The 15291-nt window shown below is 39.0% G+C and overlaps 1 long non-coding RNA gene across 1 annotated transcript in view; it reads right to left on the bottom strand.

Moving 5' to 3' along the window:
- LOC116880994 overlaps nucleotides 1-13121 on the bottom strand; it is a 45235-nt gene extending 32114 nt beyond the window's left edge. The window contains exons 1-3 of the long non-coding RNA XR_004385318.1: nucleotides 13077-13121; nucleotides 8804-8932; nucleotides 4901-5007 (exon numbers count right to left, since the gene is read on the bottom strand). This is a non-coding gene — a long non-coding RNA (uncharacterized LOC116880994). The remainder of the gene's footprint in view (nucleotides 1-4900; nucleotides 5008-8803; nucleotides 8933-13076) is intronic.
- Between the last annotated feature and the right edge of the window lie 2170 nt (nucleotides 13122-15291).

The raw sequence follows: 15291 nt of genomic DNA, 5'->3' as shown, positions 1-15291 counted from the left end.
TTGAAAGAATTAATAAGATTGATAAACACCTGACCAGACTTATCAAAAAGAAAAGAGAAAGGACCCAAATAAATAAAATCATGAATGAAAGAGGAGAGATCACAACCAACACCAAAGAAATACAAGCAATTATAAGAGCATATTATGAGCAACTATATGCCAACAAATTTGACAATCTGGAAGAAATGGATGCATTCTCAGAGACATATAAACTACCTAAACTGAACAAGAAAGAAATAGAAAACCTGAACAGACCCATAACCAGTAAGGAGATTGAAACAGTCATCAAAAATTTCCCAACAAATAAGAGCCCAGGGTCAGACAGCTTCCCAGGGGAATTCTACCAAACTTAAAGAAGAATTAATATCTATTCTTAAAATATTCCAAAAAAGAGAAATGGAAGGAAAACTTCCAAACTCATTTTATGAAGCCAGCATTACCGTGATCCCAAAACCAGACAAACACCCTATCAAAAAAGAGAATTACAGACCAATATCCTTGATGAACACAGATGTGAAAATTCTCACCAAAATAACTAGCCAATAGGATCCAACAGTACATTAAAAGGATTATTCACCACGACCAAGTGGGATTTATTCCTGGGCTGCAAATTTGGATCAACATTCACAAATCAATCAGTGTGATACAATACATTAATAAAAGAAAGAACAAGAACCATATGACACTCTCAATAGATGCTGAAAAACCATTTGACAAAGTACAGTATCCTTTCTTGATCAAAACTCTTCAAAATGTAGGGATAGAGGGTACATACCTCAATATCATCAGAGCCATCTATGAAAAACCCACAGTGAATATCATTCTCAATGGAGAAAAACTGAGAGCTTTTCCGCTAAGGTCAGGAACACAGCAAGGATGTCCATCATCACCACTGCTATTCAACATAGTACCAGAAGTCCTAGCCTCAGCAATAAGACAACAAAAAGAAATTAAAGGCATCCAAATCAGCCAAGAAGAAGTCAAACTATCATTCTTTGCAGATGATATGATACTTTATGTGGAAAACCGAAAAGACTCCACTCCAAATCTGCTAGAACACACACAGGAATTCAGTAAAGTGTCAGGATATAATGCACAGAAATCAGTTGCATCTCTATACACCAAAAACAAGACTGAAGTAAGAGCAATTAAGGAGTTGGTCCCATATACAATTGCACCCAAAACCATAAGATACCTAGGGAAAAACCTAACCAAAGAGGCAAAGAATCTATACTTAGAAAACTATAAAGTACTCAGGAAAGAAAGTGAGGAAGACACAAAGAAATGGAAAAATGTTCCATGCTCATGGATTGGAAGAACAAATATTGTGAAAATGTCTATGCTACCTAAAGCAATCTACACATTTAATACAATCCCTATCAAAATACCATCTTTTTTTTTTCCAAAGAAATGGAACAATACTTCTAAAATTTATATGGAACCAGAAAAAAACCCAAATAGCCAGAGGAATGTTGAAAAAGAAAGCCAAAGTTGGTAGCATCACAATTTCAGACTGTCATCATCAAGACAGTGTGGTACTGGCACAAAAACAGACACATAGATCAATGGAACAGAATAGGGAGCCCAGAAATGGACCCTTAACTCTATGGTCACCTAATCTTTGACAAAGCAGTCAAGAATGTCCAATGGAAAAAAGACAGTCTCTTCAACAAATGGTGTTGGGAAAATTGGACAGCCACATGCAGAAAAATGATACTGGACCATTTCCTTACACCACACACAAAAATAGACTCAAAATGGATAAAAGACCTCAATGTGAGACAGGAATCCATCAAAATCCTTGAGGAGAACACAGGCAACAACCTCTTCAACCTCAGCTGCAGCAACTTCTTCCTAGAAAAATTGCCAAAGGCAAGGGAAGCAAGGGCAAAAATGAACTACTGGGACTTCATCAAGATCAAAACTTTTGCACAGCAAAGGAAACAGTCAATAAAACCAAAGGACAATGACAGAATGGGAGAAGATATTTGCAAATGACATATCAGATAAAGGGCTAGTATCTGAAATCTATAAAGAACTTATCAAACTCAACACCCAAAGAACAAAGAATCCAATCAAGAAATGGGCAGAGGACATGAACAGACATTTCTGCAAAGAAGACATCCAGATGGCCAACAGGCAAATGGAAAAGTGCTCCACATCACTCAGCATCAAGGGAAATACAAATCAAAACCACAATGAAATACCACCTCACACTAGTCAGAATGGCTAAAATTAACAAGTCAGAAAATGACAGATGCTGGTGAGGATGCAGAGAAAGGGGAACCCTCCTACACTGTTGGTGGGAATGCAAGTTGGTGTAGCCACTCTGGAAAACAGCCTGGAAGTTCCTTAGAAAGTTGAAAATAGAGCTACCCTATGACCCAGCAATCACACTACTGGGTATTTACCCTAAAGATACAAATGTAGTGATCCAAAGGAGCATGTGCACCCGAATGTTTATAGCAGCAATGTCTACAATAGCCAAACTATGGAAAGAACCTAGGTGTCCATCAACAGATGAATGGATAAAGAAGATGTGGTATATATATACAATGGAATACTATGCAGCCATCAAAAGAAATGAAATCTTGCCATTTGTGACGACAGAGATAGAACTAGAGGGTATTATGCTTAGCAAAATAAGTCAATCAGAGAAAGAAAATTATCATATGATCCCCCTGATATGAGGTATTTGAGAGGCAAAGTGGGGAGTTTGGGGGGATAGGGAAGGAAAAAATGAAACAAGATGGGATCGGGAGGTAGGCAAACCATAAGAGACCCTTAGTCTCACAAAACAAACTGAGGGTTTCCTGGGGAAGAGGGTTAGGGAGAGGGTGGTTGGGTTATGGACATTGGGGAGGGTAGGTGCTATGGTGAGTGCTGTGAAGTGTGTAAGTCTGATGACTCACAGACCTATACCCCTGGAGCCAATAATACATTATATGTTAAATAAATAAATAAACAAACAAACAAAGTGGGAAAAAATTGAAAATATTTTTAAAAGATAATATAATAAATTTAAAAAAAAACAAGAATAATCCAATTCAATAATTCAGTGCAACCAGAAAAAAAAATGTGATTCTACGTTTTAGTCTTATTGAAAATGAATGAGGCTGCCAGTTCCCATGTCAACAGCAGTATTTTGGGAAGCTAAGCATGGTGGGTGAATCCTGCAGTGTGTGTGGATTACTGTAGAGGTACCACCTGGGTTTTCAGAACAAGGGAGTGACTTCTTGAGGCCAGGTTAAAAATATAAGTGAAAGAAAGTAGATCTCTGGCTTTTGTTTTCCCTCCTTTTTACTTCTTTCTCCTCTTTGTACAAGGTTTTGGGTTTTCTCACAAATGCTGCATTTAGTTTTAGTTCAGTTTATCATCACCTTCCCAAAGTAGAGCTGGTCCACATTTTCTGGGTGAAAGTCTTTGACAGGAAGAAGAGACCCAGTGCCAAATGTTCCAGAAAACTACCCTATTCTAGAATGACTTGGGTACCTTCTAGATAGATCAAGAAATCTTCATCTAAGATTTCAGAATGCAGCCTTGAGACCCAGCATCTCAGGTCTTCTCTTGACTCCTTTTAGAAGTAACAACATAGGGACACCTGCGTGGCTCAGTCGGCTCAGATCATGATCCCAAAGTCCTGGGATGGTGTCCTGCATCAGGCTCCTTGCTTGGCAGGGAGCCTGCTTCTTTCTATGTCTCTGCCTGCCACTCTGCCTGCTTGTGCTCTCTCTGTCTCTCTCACAAGTAAATAATAAATAAAATCTTAAAAAAAAAAAAAAAGTAACAACATAAAATTACAAATTCTTTACCCCCAATCCACATCCAATTCTCCATCAAACACCTCTACACACTGTATTTGTTACCATGCCCTCACATTTGCTCATATTGCCCCCAGTTTTAAAATACTTTTTTAATCTCCAGCCATTCGTCCAAACCCTGACCATATCACCTCCTTTTCAATCATATCACCTCTTTCTGAGGTCCTTCTTTTTTATACTGATGACCTATTTCATGAAACCCTACAGCATTTACCATCAGGCTTACCCATATAAATACTTACTCTTGTAATTTCTTGTTTTCCTACGTTTCTTAAGTTTTTACATGTTTAGGGTCTAAATTGCACACCTGTAAGGGGCCGGGCCCATCATTTGGTATCCGCCCTTCGACCTAGTTCGTGCTAATAGGAATTGCTTCAGTTCTTCTCTCAATTCTACAGTGGTTCTCAAGTTGTCATAGTTCTCCAAACACTGATTCCTGGATCCATCTGTTCAGTAATCCTCCAACTTCAGTGTCATCAAGGGTGCCCTTTAAAAGGCAGACTCCTGGGCCCTACCCCCAAGAGAGTGTTTCATCTGAGCTTGAATAAATTCAGCAATCTGCCTTTGTAAAAGTGTCCCAAGAGGGCACCTGGGTGGCTCAGACAGTTGAGCATCCAACTCTTGATTTCAGCTGAGGTCATAATCTCAGGGTTGTGAGATCAAGCCCTGTGCTGAGCTCCACACTGGGCATGGAGCCTGCTTAAGTTTCTCTCTCCCCCTCTTTCTCTGCCCCCTCCCCAACTTTTTCTACAAAAAAAAAAAAAAAAAAAAAAGTCCCAAGTGATTCTAAGGCAGGTGATTCAAGAACCACATTGGGAGAAAGGCTAAAATTGGGGGGATGTGGGGAAGAACTGTAGAGAAAAGGAGTTTTGCCACACCTGGCTGCTTCTGCATCTGGGGATGATTAACTGGCCTAAGTTTCTGCCTAGATAAAACTTCCAGGTTGATGATTCAGCAGAAGTAAAGCCACATGTTTAGGTGGCCAGTCAATTGTGCAAGGCTCTTGGCGCATATAAAAAGGACATCAACTGCCATCCCATGGCCATTGATTCATCAAGGAAAGCATGAGATGTGATTACCTTTGTTCAGCTGGAGCAGGATGGTGAGAAGTTCAATGGCTCATCTAGTATTCCTCAGCAGCCCCTCAGTGGCCCTGTGAGACCTTCAGTTTGGGATATTCCAGGAACTGGGGACAAGAAAAACACATGAGCCAGGTTGGGTGTGGCAACGGAACCCAATGGGAAGAGACTGGCATTCAATGTCTGAAGGCCTAGATTCTTTTTCCCGGTCTGCACAAAGTACTTGTTGAGCTAAGGTTTTAAGCATGCTGCCAAGAGTTTCCTTATATTTTCTCATTTACTGTGCTCATCGGTGCTATGAAGTAGACACTGCCAATATCAACACCTTCATTTTAAAGTTAAAGAAATCAAGCCTCAGAAGTGTTTCTTGCCCATTGTTATACAACTTTAAGTGACAAAATTGAGTGTTTTGAAGCCAGGGAATTTGACCCCAGAAGTCCAGAAGAACTTCACTCCTCGGTCACTGTCTAATCCAGGTATCCCTTCTACATGCATCTAAGATGTGTAAGTAGGATTATACCAGCTTTACCTGTTGCGCACGTTGACCTAAGGGTTCATGTTAAAAGGTAGGTATGCAAATGCCTATAAAGTACATGATATTATCCCAGTGAAATCATGGCAAATGCAAATGTCTATAGAGGACAAGCAGATGATTGGATGCAACGGGCACCAGGCTCCAAGGAGGTCAGTCCCATTGTTGCAATGTAGCAATGCAGGCCAAGAATAACAAGATTTCCAATATTTCAAGAGAATCCATGAATTCATAGTTTTATGTGAAATATTTTTTTAAAATATTGGCCTGTATTTAAAAAAATAAATAAATAAAATTTTGCAGATCAATAAAACAGGTCAAAGAAACCCCTGGCTTGAGACATATGCAAATAAAACTATAAAGTCTTACTGTTAAAAAGATGCCTTGTACTAGGAGATAGGAGGTAGATACTATATACATCTGTACTTGGATAATTTAATTAGCCTTCTAGTGTCACCATTTTCTGATCTTTTTTCCAGCTTTATTGAAATATAATTGATAAACAACATTGTGCAAATTTAAGATACATAATATAATGATTTGATATATCTATATATTGCAAAATGATTATCATAATATGGTTAATTAACATACTCATTACCTCACATAGTTACAAATTGTATATGTCATGAGAACATTTAAAATCTATTTTCATAGAACTTTTAAACATATAATATAGCATTGTTAACTATAGTCACCATGCTGTTATATTATATCCCAGAATTTATTCATCTCATATTTAGAAGTTTATACCCTTTAACTCCCTTCACTCATTTCCCCACATCCTATCCTTCACCTCTGCAGATCACAAACCTGTTCTTTGTTTCTATGAATTTGCTTTTTTTAGATTCCACATACAAATAAGATCATATAGTATTTGTATTTCTTTGTCTGGCTCATTTCACTTAGCAGAATGTCCTCAAGATGTATCCATGTTGTCACAGATGGCAAGATTTCCTTCTTTTTTATGGTTGAATAATATTCCATTGTACCTATTTACCACATTTTCTTTCATCCATTTATCCATTTATGGACACTTGTTTACATGTCTTAGCCATTGTACATAATACCTCCATGACCATAGGGGTACAGATATCTGTTTGAGATAGTGATTTTATTTCCTTTGGATATATACCCAGAGGCAGAACTATTGGTTTATATGGTATGGTAGTTCTATTTCTAATTTTTTAAGGAATCTTCATACTGTTATCCATAGTGACTTTACCAATCTAATCTTTAAAATGGGTCTGATGGAAAGAAGTTGGGCTGGATGTTGTCTCAGTCTCCTATCCCTATCAGAGTCCTACAACTAAAAATCTTATATTTTTGTATTAAGAGTTTTGGTTTTGAGTAGATTGTGTTATATTTGAAGAGATGGAAAACAAAATAAAAGAATGTTATATTCCTTTTGATGCACCTTACAAAAGAGCATCTTTTGTCTACTCTTGCCAAGGGAAAGAGTGGTTGGGAATGAGGAATGTAAACTTCAAAGGCAAGTCAACTCTGGGAGGACAGGATAAGTACAGCAACTGGGAATCTAGCCATGGGATACATTTGGCAAGGGTTAGATTAAGCAGTGTTTGAAACTTGAGAACTGGGACTTTGGTGCAAAATGTGCTCATTTAGAGAAGAGAGCACTCTAGGGGACATGGACTGTGTTTTCAAATATTTGAAAGACTGTCAAATAGGAAGAAGGATAATCTATCCTATTTCCCCAGGAGTAGAATTAGCATCAATGGGGGGAAAAGAGAGTCTTTGGTTGAGTACTAGAAGCATTCTGAAAGTTGCCAAATATGAACAAGGCTACCCCAAACTCAAAACAGTGATTTTGCTGTCCCTGGAGGTGTTTAAATGGATGCTAGAAGTGCACTTATTGAAGACATTACAGAAGGGATTTTCCTGTTAAATGTTGGAAGTGGATGAATGAGGAGAGTAGAAGTTCAAGACCCTCAGCTTTTTCCAAGCCCATCCAGCTTCCAAGTCTAACTACCCATCAAAACCATATGGGAAGTATACTTCACATGGATTAAGCAGAGAGACCCTGACTCATCCAAGTTAAGAGAGAGAGCCTAGGAATCTCTATTTAGCAAGCAACTCCAAGTGATGTCTGCAGGAGTAGCAAGGCAAGTGTTATCTTGGTACAAGATAACACACTCCTTACTTGCTGACCTAAGTGCCTTGATCCATAACAGAACTAATTTGCTTTCTTTGAGATTTACAGACCCTTGGCCTTGAAGAATGAAGGACCAGAAGTTTCCCACGCCACAGAGTCCAGCAACTCTCTTTGAAGATGCCTCAGATTTCTGATTAGCCCAGCAATTTTGTTTAGCAAAATGTTTTCCTTTTTTAAGGCCATACAACTGACTTTACTAACTTCCCTTTGTGCATCTGTAGACCTTGCCCTCCTTTGCAGAAAGGACTTCATGAAGCACACACTGGACCCCCTCACACAGCGCCCAAGCTAAGACAATGACCACAGCCAGCACTACCAAGTCTGTCCATGATCAAGAAATGTTACAGCCTACTGTCCTCCCTTCAGTGATTAACTATCCTAAATTCCTTTAAAAAAACAAAAAGCAACCCTGGGCCAGGCAGAAGCCTTGGAGTTGGCTTTTAAACAAGAGTCTGCCTTCTCCCCACGTTGCTGGACTCCTGAATAAAGTTCAAATTCCTTTCCAATCAAAACTTGTCTCTTGAGTATTAGCCTTTCAAGTGACAGGCAGTGGAACTTGGGGTTCAATAACACAGGTATTCTATAATTTCTTTTCAGTTTGTTTATCTCATTACATCCTCAGCCATCCCTGTGTGGTATGTGTGTGAGGAAATTGAGCCTTTGAGAGATCATGTACCTGATGAGTGACAGAGCAGAACTGTCCGATACGTTTTACTCCAAAGCCTCTTATCCACTATATATACACAGAACCACAACTGTTTCTTGCCTACAGAAAAGAACTACTCTTAGGATCAGGAGTCTTGGGAAGACACAGAAGATGTGCCTTCAGGAAGAGAATTGCGCCTGCTCCAGGACTTTGAGCACCATCTCCTGAAAAATCTTAGAAGCAAAAGTTATGATTGGCAGGATCCTGCTTCACTCTTGGGCTCTAACAGGCTCTGTGAGTACAGGAGAGGGATAGGGATAAGGGGGAGGGGAAGGACAGGGATAAGGGGGAGGGGAAGAGGTAAAAGATAACCTGAAAGAGAGAGATTTCCCAAGTGATAGAATATTTATCTGATTAATGCCTTGGGCTACCTACCCATGTTTAATGAAACTCTGATTTCTGAGCCACACAGAGTTTTCTATAAGGAACTGATTGGGCAGAAATGTGAATATGTAAAGCAAAAACCAATAATACAAATACAACTACAGTGACCTGTTTCAGAGGAGGGGCAGTGCCCATGTTGTTGTAAATTTCAATTTCCCATGCATCTCCAGCTGCAAGGCAGAGCCAGCCCGTTGTGATGATCAGACAGCTGCGTTCACCTTTTCAGTTTATTTTTCCCTGAGGGATAGGACAATGAAAATAAGAAAGTCAATTTTCTTTTCATCTCAGGCAGATTGAATTTTGCTAAACTAAAACAGGCTCTGGATAAGTAAAGGTCAGCCCAGCCTTGGATCTTTTTCTTCGTTAACAAAAAATCAACACCAGCCTTGTTGCTTCCAGCTCTTTTAAATAAAGATACTCAGAGATGCCATCAGCAGGACCCAGTGAGGTGTGCATTACCTTGTCAAAATCATGAACAGCTGAGGCAGGAGACAATTATTACTTATGTCAATGTGTATATATTTTTCATATGGCATGGTAAATATATTTTACCTCATTAAATATCATCCTTAATATTAAGACTAGAAAAAATTACTTTCTGTAAAGAACAATGTGATCATTGTGTTACCCAACTCCGGTTACGCAACTGTTTGTGTCCCTCAGATACAGGAATGTCAACAAAGAAGGTCAGATGAGACATGTTGTGCTACTTTTCTCTTTACCAAAGTTTTGAGCTATGTTAATAGTCTTTTAATGGCACAAAGTACATATGGGATCTTCAGAGAGATTGCCTTAAAATTCTGTCAGCAAAGGTAATCTGGAGAGGCACAAGGAGGAAGAGTCAGGTGTGGTAGGGAGACCACCATGATGAAATAACAGGGAGCAGAAAGGTGCAAATGAGAATATAGCTTGTTTCAGAGGCAGTTTCTGTACTAAACCCATGGCAGGATGAGGAAAAAGGAAACAGATACACACAAAGAAAATGAGGTAACGAGAGCTTATCGCATAGGGACTCAACAAACATTTGAGAAATGGAACAGAATTTGGCAGCTCATCAGATAAAGAAGTTAAAGTTGATTTTAAGCTTGACGTTTATGTAACTAGAATATTGGTGGTAACGACACGGAGAAAGTTCGGGTTTAGGAGTAGGTGGAGACCAAAGCTTGGTTTTAACTAGCTGGCTTCACCAATGATTGCTATTGTTGGTGAAAATCAAAGGAATACACACACACACACACACACACACACACTATAAATTGTGAGGTGTCATTATAACATCAACCAGATACTTTTTTAAAATTTTTTAATTTTTTTATAAACATATCATGTATTTTTAGCCCCAGGGGTACAGGCCTGTGAATCGCCAGGTTTACACACTTCACAGCACTCACCACAGCACACACGCCCCCCAATGTCCATAACCCCACCACCCTCTCCCGACCCCCCTCCTCCCAGCAACCCTCAGTTTGTTCTGTGAGATTAAGAGTCTTTTATCAACCAGATACTTTTAATGAGATGTCATGATAACATGTAAATATGGTCTCCATATTTAAGAAATTGAGCAGATATTTTTAATACACTATGTTCTTTTTAAAACATCAACTAAAGGGTACGCAGGGGACTCAGTTGGTTAAATGACTGCCTTTAGCTAAAGTCATGATCTCAGGGTCCTGGGTTGGAGCCCTGCAATGAACTTCCTGCTCAGAGAAGAGTCTGTTGCTCCCTCTCCCTCTGCCCCTCCCTACCACCTACGCTCTGTCTCTCTCATAAATAAATAAATAAATAAAATGTCAACTAAAAATCAGAGTGTCATCTGGTAGATAGTAAGGTAGAAATAAAAGCCAATGGTTACATAGACAAAGGGTAATCTTAATGATAAATTTTTTTCCCAGCCCATGAAACTATTTTCAAGGAGAATAAAATGATGGTTTAGGGTGTTTTAGGATAACACATCATTCAGAAGCCTGTTGGGAAAATTAAAACCACATTCTGTTTCAACAGAATTAATTTAACAGAAGGAATTGGTAAGGTTATTACAAGGTCTTCAAGTAAGAAAAAGCTGAACTTCTCAGACCCAGGAAGGAAGGTCACATCTTCTAACAAGTGAGGCTCAAAGAGACCCAGGGGACTGAGATTCTGAGCTTCACCTGTGTCCACCCAAATATGTCCATTCCACTGTATAGACTCTTAGTCTTTTCAGATCAGTTCCCTGTCTTGAATTAGTAAAACTGTAAATTCAACTTAGTTTGTAATTTTACAACGTGCACCACAATTAAATTATGGTGTGATTTTCAATGAGATTAGATCCACCGAATCTATCCAGAGATAGATTACTTCTATCTCTGATTTTTAGAAAATTACTTTTATTAAATATAGTGTAGTACAATACAGTAAAAATTATACAAAGACATCAAACATTTAAAAAAAACTGTGTGGTAATGGGAGTTTTTTGAGATTGGCTTATAATGGGTTTTGCTTTTTTCTAAAAGGGTTCATCATTTATAAGATTTTATTTATTTATTTGATAGAAAGAGATCACAAGTAGGCAGAGAGGCAGGCAGGGGTTGGGGGGTGGGAAGCAGGCTCCCTGCAGAGCACAGAGCCCAATGCAGAGCTTGATCCCAGAACCCTGGGATCATGACCTGAGCCAAAGGCAGAGGCTTTTACCCACACAGGGCCCACCTTGAGGCCACCCAGGTGCCCCCAAGGATTCATCATTTATAAGAAAATAGGGTATCAGAGCCTAAAAACACTAAACCATTTAATTTGTTTATAATTTTTAAATTTGTCTATAAATTAAAGACTAGGGATTTTTGGAATTCCTTGCTTGGAAGCCTCATTGCCTTTACCATCAAATTTAACTTGTGGCTAAGAAAAAAAAAATTGAAACAATGAATGGTGATAAACATTAACTAGACTTATTGTGGTGATCCTTTTACAATATATACAAATATCTAATCATTATGTTATATATTATTATAGATATATAATTAATATATTATTAATAAATGTTATATGTATACCTCAATTTTTAAAAAATTTAATAATAATAATAATTCAACTGAAAAAAAAAATCCTTACCCGGTGGTGATAAAACACTTTTACAAAAATAGTAGTTTAATTTTCCTTATATAACAAGTGAAGGGAATTAGGAATATTTTTGTATGAGTTAATGTTCCCCACATTCTCTGGCATCCAAACCAAGTAGAAAAGAGGACTTCTCTGAGAAGGGGTTAAGCAAAGTAATAAGGAAGTAAAAAAAGAATAAAAAAAAAAAAAAAAACTAGATGTTGAGAGCTAAACTTCAAAGTGAAAGCATGAAATCTGGTTTCATGCAAACTCTTGTTGACAATTACAGTAAAAATTTCCAAGTAATCCTGAATGATCAGAAACAAGGGAGATTCAAGTTGTCTTGTGTAAAAGGAAAACATTTTGCAAAAGATTCTTGGTTAGCAGAAAAATTCTGATGGAAATTTCTGGTGACTGTATTTTTAAAATTTAGTCCTTCTAGAAAATTCTCTGCTTGATAATCAAGTTTAGGGATTTTGAGCAGTAAAAGAGGCAGGAAAACAACCTTCTTTACATGAAAAACTAAGGTTCAAAATTGCATATCCTTCCTCCAGGTTAAATGACATATTCTTAATTTTGGAGATAGTAATCCTCCTAGAAAGAACAATATGTCCAATGACAGCTGTTCTGAAATCCTAAATGAGAAGATAATAAATGGAAATGGGTCCTACTCCCAATGCTTGTCACTCTTGGAAAAGCAGAAAATTTAGCAGATTTAAAAAAAAAATTAAAACCTTCACATTTTTATTTTCTTGTGTTTACCCCTAATGCCAGCTTTTCAGTAGCAAGATCTTTTTCATCAAAAAAAAAATTATCAGCTGGGACGTGTGGGTGGCACAGTCGGTTAGGCGTCTGACTGTTTCAGCTCATGTGGTGATCTCAGGGTCCTGAGATCAAGACCCACGTAAGGCTCCATACTCGCCATGGAGTCTGCTTAAGATTCTCTCTCCCTCTCCCTTCACACCTCCTGCTCATGCTCCTTTTCTCCTCTCTCTCTCAAAAAAATAAATCTTTTTTCTTTTTTTAAGATTTTATTTATTTATTTGACAGAGAGAGACATAGCAAGAAAGGGAACAGAAGCAGAGGGAGTGAGAGAGGGAGAAGCAGGCTTCACAACCAGCAGGGAGCCCGATGCGGGACTCCATCCTAGGACCCCAGGATCATGATCTGAGGCAAAGGCAGACGCTTAATGACTGAGCCACCCAGGTGCCCCCAATAAATAAATCTTAATAAAAAGAATTATCGGTTAGTACTTTGTTGCATTTTCTTTTTTTACATTTGCAATCATTTCAAGTAGCTAGAATTAACTCACCTTATTGTTGGTATCCTTTGGGATTTGGCTCTAACACCACTGTTTGGATCAGTGTTACTAGATGTCTTAGTGTGTTTAGGCTGCTGTAACAAAATAACATAAACTAGGTAGTTTATAAACAACAAAAATTTATTTCTCACCATTCTGGAGGCTGGGAATTCCAGGCGCATGGTACCGACAAATTCAGTCTGGTGAGAGCTCACATCCTGGTTCACGGTTACCACCTTTCCATTGGATCTTCACATGGCAGAAGGGGTGAGGGATGTCTCTGGAGTTGTCTTTTATAAGTGCACTAATTCCATTCATAAGGGCTCTACTCTATTCCCTAATCACCTCCCCAAAGCCTCACCTCTAATACTATCACCTTGGCTATTAGGATTGCAACATATGGATTAGGCGGAGGAGGGAGTGACATAAGCATTCAGATCATAGCACCAGATCTCTTGCCAGTGAGGGCTCAGTTGGCAAGATACAGTTTTCAAATACTCACCTAGAAACTAACAATCACCATACACCTAGCCCCAAAATAACCCTGCCCTGGCAACCTATGGGTACACATCTTCATCCCTGCTAAAGCTGCATACTGACATTCTGTAACCTCCCATGAGGAGCTCACAAGCACTGAGAGCCAGCATGGACAAGACACTGGCTCTGCAGATCCAAAGACAAGGCACAGAACCTGTCCTCAAGATGTTCATAGCCTTCTGAGGGGAGAGAAAAGACTGTGCAATGAAGTAAGAGCTAAAATAAAGGGTTCTTGGGCTCTGGAGTGAGCACAGTGCAGGATAGAGGATGGAGTGGGATGGGGACAGCAAGTCAGAACATATTTTTTTAAGATATGTGGTCTGATTCTTGAAACATGAATGGGGCTTCTAAGGTAGATAACAAAGAAGTAAGAAATTAATACCAAGAGCTGACACATGGGAGCACTCAGAGTGTGCCAGGAACCTGCTAAGTGAGATTTAAGCAGTACTACATCAATACCTCAACATTGCTATGAGGGAGACATTAGTATTACCCTTATTTTATGGATAAGGAAGTGGAAGCTCAGAGGAGTAAGTAATAGAACATTCAAACCCAGGTTACCCAGATCCAACACACCTGTGCTTAACCCCTGGGTCTTGCCTTCTGTATAGTAAGGAGTACAGAGGGCGTTTCTCTGTGGGTCTTCTGCAAAGACTGTGAAGAACAGATAAATCTTTCAGTCCATCTCCTCATTGCTCCTGTGTTCTAGACAAGGACAATGAGATGAACACAAAACTCTAGAACCCATCCTATCCCTAGGGATCCGCCACCACCAGGATCTGTCAAACAAGACCGAGAACTCCACTGTCCAGTAGAACTGTCCACAATGATGGCAACATTTCATAACTGTACTTGTAATGCAGAAACTACCAACTACCTGAGGAACTGAATCACTCATCTATTTAATTTTACGTAATTTTAATCTAAATAGCCACATGGGGCTGGTGGCTACGGTATTGAATATTGTAGGTACAGAGCATTCGAGTTGGAAGGAGCCATAAATCACTGCTATCCTGTGAACTATAAACATGTGTTCCCCGCTCTCAGGACCTTCAGAGCCCAGCAGATGAGCTAGCAAACACCAAACGCTCACAGTATTGACTATGTATTCACAATTGTTAAGTGTAACAGGATAAGGAGGTTGAAAGTACTGTGGGAGCTTGTAAAGGGAGGATTTTACCTGGGCTAGGGAGTCAGGAAAGCCCACAATCAATCCAAGGAGCAATTTCAAATAAGCCAGCTCAGTAACCACTTGTTGCCCAAATAGAACAGGAAAAAAAAAAAAAAAAAAGGCTCTTGCCACAAGCCAGCAAATGACGGGGCCCACAGCAGGCATTTACACCCTATGCCCAGGCCATAGCTTCGCCTTCTCTGGTAGACAGCTGTTTTGTGGGGCAAAGACTTCACTGCATCTTTACAGCAAATAACTTACTGACCCATTTATGACTTTTGGCAGAATAGTCAGTATTTTCTTCTTTGCTCGGCCTTTGCTGACAAAAGACTCTATCGAAATATTCTTTAAAATAAAGGCGGCGAAAGACTCCAAGTTGGACAAATTGAATATGGAAACAGAACATAACAAATTTTGTATGATTACTAAAACAACTTGAATTTTTTTTATAATGCACCCTTCATTTTCCCTCACAGTAACTACAAAAATTGGCTCATTTTAGTACCAGTCCTGTTCGCA

Source organism: Lontra canadensis, unplaced genomic scaffold, assembly GCF_010015895.1.
Source record: "Lontra canadensis isolate GAN:19392208 unplaced genomic scaffold, GSC_riverotter_1.0 scaffold3, whole genome shotgun sequence".
NCBI lineage: Eukaryota > Metazoa > Chordata > Mammalia > Carnivora > Mustelidae > Lontra > Lontra canadensis.
Note: the sequence above shows the minus strand (reverse complement) of the source record. Positions and strands in the feature narration are given on the sequence as shown.